The sequence below is a fragment of the Alligator sinensis genome, unplaced genomic scaffold (genome assembly GCF_000455745.1).
Source record: "Alligator sinensis unplaced genomic scaffold, ASM45574v1 scaffold780_1, whole genome shotgun sequence".
NCBI classification, from domain to species: domain Eukaryota; kingdom Metazoa; phylum Chordata; order Crocodylia; family Alligatoridae; genus Alligator; species Alligator sinensis.
The window spans coordinates 1,100,001-1,107,224 of NW_005842144.1; positions in this window are offsets into that span (position 1 = coordinate 1,100,001).

Here is a 7,224-nt window from a genome sequence, read left to right on the forward strand (position 1 = left end):
TGCAAATGAGGCAGTTTTTAATGAAAGATGAAGACTGAGAAGCTTTGTATCCAAACCTTTACTGCCGCACTATGAAACCATGGCACTTCATCCCCTGAGGGACTGCTGATGCCTAGTATAACATTTCAATAGGAAAATAACTCCACCCATAAATGAAAGCCTGACCTTACTGAAATACTGTTGAAGTGGTAATAACAACTCTCCTCCCATCTGAATGTCCTTATTTTACATAATTAAATGTATCTAGTTACTTGGTGTTTAGCTACTTCCTATAACTTCTCTTTGCTCCAGTTTTGTTGCCCTCTTTCCTGCTTTTTTAGGTGACTATTTTCATGTATATAACAGAGTTAAAAGTAATTATTCTACCCAGGATGAGGTTAGGCTGTGCCTGCCTCTTTCCCAGATTTGAGGAAGCTTGTCTAAAATCTGCCCCAACTACATGGTGGTCCAATGAAAGGAACTGCCAAATGAATCTTGCTTCTGGTACTGCTTTACAGAAGTCAAAGGAAGATCTAATGTTGATTTCAATGGGGTGAGTAGTTTGAGCCCCACATCTTTGGGCTCAATCGCCAATGTATTCCATTTTAACCTTGGTGTAGATTCATGGGGTGTTTATACACATGCTCGGGGGGTGGGGGATGCTTTAATTAGAGCATCTGGAGCGTCATGTGTATCAGCATCCTCGAGCTGAAAAATGGCAGCAGGGGTGCTTTAACTAAAGTGCATGAAACCAGTTAAAGTGCCCCCACCACCATTTTTCAGCACGGGGATGTTGATACATGCGACACTGGAGTCCGCTAGAGCATGGTAATTACCACGCATTGGGGTAGCCTCGATGTACGTGTATGGGTGCCCGCAGATTTTTACACTGCTCAAATAGTATGGGAAATAGTGATGGGTCAGGCCCCATATCAGAGAGAGAGAGCTGCTTCCCTTTCTCTTTATAATTAGTTACCAATTATGATATTTAAACAAATTAATGGAGGTTGGGTACCTAAGTCCCTGAGATGGCTTTGTAAATCTTCACCATTGTTTCTTAAGAGGTCCTCTGCTCCCTTTCTATTTAATCCCCACCAAAAGTCATAATCCTCTCCTGTGTTAGAACTGATTGCTATGGGAATGCTGATGATGTCTCAAACAGAGCATTATGACTTTAGCTGATGCATGCACTGAAGAAAAAGGGATTGTACTATGGTGTTTTCATGCAAACTTTGTTAGCAGAAAAAAAATGAAGGACCATAAATGCAGTTAACAATCATAGAATGTACAAGCAAAATTTCCAGCAGCTCGCATAGCTTTACAAAGAGGAAGCTTTGTATCATACTTTAATTTTCAAGCTTTATATTAGTTAATCAGCTACCATAATTTTCATTCACATAATGTGTGTATATAACTATGATTTTCCATTTCTTATCATATTTAATAAATGGGAAAACCATTTGGTTGCCCCCAAAGAGTAATCAGCGCTGTGTTAATAAGCTCAGGCCTGGGAACACTTTTTCAATAAGAAAAACATTACACATTATAAAATCAATAATGCTGGCTGACAAATGAGGCTGTGCATAAATTTTTGACATGAAATCATAGACTGAAGTCTAAATTTAAATTTGGCAATGCTTTCAGAGTCTCACACTTTATGATAGCTCTTCTTGAGAGTAAGCTGTACTGAAACTAATCACATCATTTAAAGGATGCATACTAGTGGTGCAATAAAAATATATTACATCTTGATAAAAGCTGTCCTGACTTAACTGGTAGTGGGAATCTGTGAACACTGGGATTCACTAAACCACATGTGAATCTGATGGGCTGCTGGTTAAAAAGCATGTAAATAAAACATTTAGCACTGATTCACTTGTCTCCAGACTCACAGGGGTTCATAAATATTAACTAATTAATCCTTGCAACACCCCTGGAGGTAGCTGAGTTGTGGAGCTGGGTGTACTATTGATAGAGAATCACTAATTTGACATCTTTAGACCATTTTCTACTTGTGCATTATCCAACAGACAAACTCTTGTTAGTGATTCAAAATCATTGGACAAACTTTTAGAAACCTATAAAAATGAGCATCTCCCTGCTGGCATTTGCAAACCATCATACAACATATATACTGCACTTCAGCTACTCTACCTATATCTATACTTGCCATTTGAGATCTTTTGTTTCCTGAGCTATTTGGTGCCCAGAACCCAGGCCCTTCATCAGTGGGCAAGCTAGAAGTTTCACAGACTGATGGTCTGGCCCTTTGTCTTCCACTGCTCAGTCTTGTTCGCCATCACTGAACTAAATGTACAGGGTCCTGTTCAGCACTACGCTGCAGACCCATTGCACCATCAAAGCTTGGCTATCCTGAAATACTCCTTCTGGTGATAGACCCTCAGTCCCCCATCTTGAATACCTGGGCACAAGGTGGGTGTCCCAGTGATCTAACGCTCTTTATATTCTGTGTCCCTGCAAAGTCCAAAGGGCCCAGTCAGGCAGAGCTGCATTATGCTGCAGCTGTCACCACTGTGCCAACATCCCTGCAGCAGTGCAGGGGTGAACATATCTCCCAAAATTTTGATTCAGGTTCAATTATGGGTCCCACAGACATCTCAAATCCTCCACTAGACAGTACAAAGGTTAATGCCTGGAGCAGTGAGTTTGCATTTCAGTCATATCATTATGTTAATGCAATTTCTTAACTTTTGTTTCCTGTAAGCTCAGTACTGCCACAAAATCAAACTCCCTCCCAATTAACCAACACGTAGGGACTGAGGGGTGCAGGGAGGGGGAAGGTGGGTGACTGCAAACCAATGGTCAGTGTCAAACTGGTAAGGGAGCACTTAGAGAGGCTGAATGTCTTCAAGTCAGCAGGCCCGGATGGAGGAAAGGCGGCCATGCTAAGAGACAGGATGCAACCTTGGAAATCTTCAAGAGGAGACTGGACAGACACCTTGCTGGGGTCATTTTATCTCAGCAGTATTCCTGCCCAGAGTATGATCTTTTGGGGTCCCTTCCAACCCTAAATTTCTATTATTTCTATGATGTCGATGACCCAGCCTTGCCTTAGCAATAAATGCAAGACCTGTCAACTCATCTCTACTGTCACTACAGTGAACACTCCTCACAATAAAACCATCAGAATCCATGGATCATACACATATCTATCCCAGAATGCAGTATAATAAACCAGTGCACCAAATGCCCACATGGAAACTAAACTATGTGGGTGAAACCAGAACTGGTGAGGCCTCACCTGGAATACTGTGTTGAGTTTTGGGCTCCTCACTTCAAGAAACGTGTGTACGGATTGGAAATAGTCCTTCAGGGAGTAACAGAAGTTATGAGAAGCATGATATGAGACGAAAGGCTAAGAGAGCTAGGTTTCTTTAGTATGAAGAAGAGAAGACTGAACAGCATATTACAAAGAGGACAGAACTAGGAGTAATAGTCTCAAGCTGTTGCAGAGGAAATTTAGATTGGAGATTAGGAAGAACTTTTTAATTATGAGGGTGCTCAACCACTGGAACAGGCTATGTAGAGAAATTGTGGAGACTCCACCCAGGTTTTCAAGAGCAGGTTAGGGAGGCACTGGACTAGGATGGTTTAGTCAGGGGTGATTCTTCCTTGAACAGGGACTAGATGATCGCATAAGGTTGCTTCCAGCCCTACTTTCCTATGATCCTGTGATCCTATAAGTAATGGTTTCATGGTCCATTATAACCTACCTGATACTTGCTAGTCTCTGCATTTCACAGGTGATAACACCCCCCCCACACACACTCACACACACCACATGGTCTTGCTCTTCCACTTATCAGGTTTCAACTACATCTCAATTGTCTGTTAATTACCTGATAATTTATCTTATATCCGGTTTTTATTTACATATGGCGTTTTATACAAGCCCTTGTTCCATTTGCTATTTACCTCTGCTATGTCTGCTTCTCTCCCAGAATCCCATGGAAGGGAACTATTGTGGTCGGTGGGAGGTGATTGATAGATCTGAAGACTAATTTCAATAATAATTCTGTGGGGGGCAAAGAGGGAGGTAGAAACAACAGTGTGGTCTGTGTTCAAAAGTGCAACTGTTTCTTCATGACAACAGAGATAGTCTAATGAAAAGCCTGTACCTCAGTCCTCTGGAGGATGGTAAATCTGGTAGGAATTCTAACCCTGTTTGAGAAGGTGCAATGTCTGTGAATTTCAAATACTAAAATATAGATAGCAACAATTTCTTGAGGCCTATTCTTCTTGATGTTGTTGTCTGTGGATCTGTTTGTGTAGCTTCACGCAGTGAATGCCTGCTGATTTCTGGATGCATACAGGTAGAGAACTGGAATCTATGAAAGAAGTATGGGGGAATTCAGTCAGATACCATCTTGTCACTATACTAGATAGATACATAGACAGACAGACAAAAAAAACGGTAGGTGCATGATATCCCCTTCCAGCCCTGAACAGTATTAATGATCGAACATTTTCATAGGCCCTTTTCCACTGGTATTAAATTCTAGAAACTCAAGAAACCATTCAGCTGGGGTTTTGCTTCACATCTTTAGGGCTACCAGAAGATTCATGACCTGTGAGATGATTAGAAGTTTTAGTGACCTCAATACAAGTTTGTATCATATCAACAATGGCCCTAGGAAAAGTGTGAAATATGATCATTTAAAAACTTTTTACAGTGGAAGACTATATTGTCTCAGATGAGAATTAGGCTACCAAGTATATAAGGTTTTGCCTATATGTGAGCTTAGTCAGGTAGAAACATTTCATTTTAAATGCATACTTTACCTTCTATAACTTCAGAATTCAAGGGGAGAGAAGCTCTGAAATGAAGATTTATGAAGTGCCAAAATAACAAAGACATCCTTTAGTCAGAGTCAGTTCTCTTGATGGTGAATTACCTGATTCTTTTCTTTATTTTTAATAAAAGTTCTTTAAAATGTAATGCAATGTGGCACTTGTACTGTAGTATGTCTTCTGGGCTCAGATGAGATCAGGTGTTACAATATACCCTGATTTTGTTCAGTGCCATTCTGCATAAGCATTAGTTTGTATTTCAAAAGACATGGCATCGCAGTTTTATACAGGTTGCCCATCTAAACCAACCATTTCCTGGTATTTATGCTCTAAGGCATGTGTTTCACCAACTGAAAATCTCTGGAATCATATCTTCATAGCAAGAGAGAAACATGAGATAAACACAAGCTATTTATTGCATCAGTTGTGTCCATCCTGAAAAAAACATTTTCAACTATTCATAGTAAAAACAATATTTTCCACATATGTGTTTTCTGAAGTACTATACTTCATTTACATATGCCCAGTCCTTCAGGACCATCCACGTGCTGAAAACTTGACAAAAGAGTTGGTGCAATACCTCAGGCAACAGCAGCCTACAAGAGGTGCCATCATCATCATCAAGATCTATAAGGATGAAAGGGATAAATCTGACAATGAGAACAAGTTTAACACAAAGTAGTGTTGTTTACTGTAAACTTGCTGTAAAGTAATGCTGCCTACAAAAGGTCATTCTTCTTTGAACCAGTTAATCACTGCCATGCTTTCACCTGACTTTAAGCTAAGACAGCTAAACACCTCTATACAAGCTGTCTTTTTATTATAGTAAACATGGAGCAGATTCCTAACATGCTGACTGACACCAGTGTAAGTCATTCAACTCAAGATAAGATTACCCTGAAAAAGAGCACTGGTGCAAGTCAATGTGTATACTAGTGATGTATCTGCTGCCCTATTCATTTTATCCAAAGGTTGTCCTTTTGGTCAAAGAAACAGGCTCCCTGCTACCTAATGGCCAGGTACTGTAAAGGCACCTCTTGTGGCCAGCCAGCCTAGGTGAGTTGATTGTGTTCATTCTTAACTTTAGAGACATTTTTAATGAAGTAATATTCAGGGTAATATGGAAATATGCATATATGTAGCACATATGTTCCATTTCCAAACTCTGTGTCCCACTGGAAACTTAAAACCCCGAGAATCCTTCAGAAATCCTGGGGCTTCCTGAGTCTTCAGAAAATCTGCCATATCAATTGGAAGGATAGAAGAATGAACGTTAGTGTTCTGGCTCAAGCAAACACCATCAGCACTGAAGACATGTTTATATGGCACCAGCTCCACAATGGCTAAAAAATGGTATTTAGAGGTCTGCTTTGGGGAATTGGCTTGTAGGTAAAGTAGATATTGTATTAAAAATAGTGGTCCAGGGCAGCAACAAGGGTTAATTGATTTCTAAAAGCCTCTTTTGTGACAAAGTTTCCTAAAGGCCTTTTGTGTCTGTTACAGGCAAGCAGACACACAGGCTGGGAAATTAAAGACATGTACCACACTTCCATAACATGAGATAAGGTGGCACCAGGTCACAGTGCCCAGCTGCAGAGCCCTTGAATTTCCAGTTTTGGGGAACAGACCAAATTACGAGAATACCTGGAAAGAACCAAATTAGGATCTGTGCATTTGATTGTGCAACACAGGGATATGCTGACAGGACAGAACGTGGACAGTATGATGACCACAGAGAGACTAATCAGTGATGCCCAAAGATGAGTTATCAGAAGGAAAAAAGGATACAAAAGGAGGGATTTCAGAAAATCAAAGTTTCCCCGAGAAGGGATCCCAAGGCCACAATGGAGAGAGGGCATGCTACCAGCCCATCTCACTCACCCCACTGGGGGTTGGGCCTTGGCCTCTGGCCTCCAGGCTGCTGACATCTGACATTCAAGAGAGAACCTCAGAGTGAAGCTTGTGTACTGGCCAGGCATACCGTGACTGTGCAGCTCTAGGACTGGTAGATATAGAATTGTTTGCATTATTCTTATCTGCTATCACTGCATATCAATAAAATTCACCTATTATCAAATGGAAAGATTGTGGTCAGTCTGAGGGTCTGGGTTCCACATGGAAGAAGGTAGCAGGGTCATAAATCTAGTGCCAACACTCCATAGGACAGGACTTGTCATAAGCATGCCTGCCAAACAGCTCCCAAAATAGGTCTACTCTTCCAACTCATCAGTAGTCACTGCTCTACAGGTGGGAAAAAGAAGAGATTCAAGGGCACTTTGAAGGCCAATCTGAAGGAATGCAATATTAACATCAGCACTTGGGAGACTCAAGCATGCGAATTATCCCCAATGACACGAAAATGTATAAAAAGGAATTGATCATTTTGAGTCAACTCGTCTCATTGTGGAGACAGATAGATTATAGAAAGGGAAA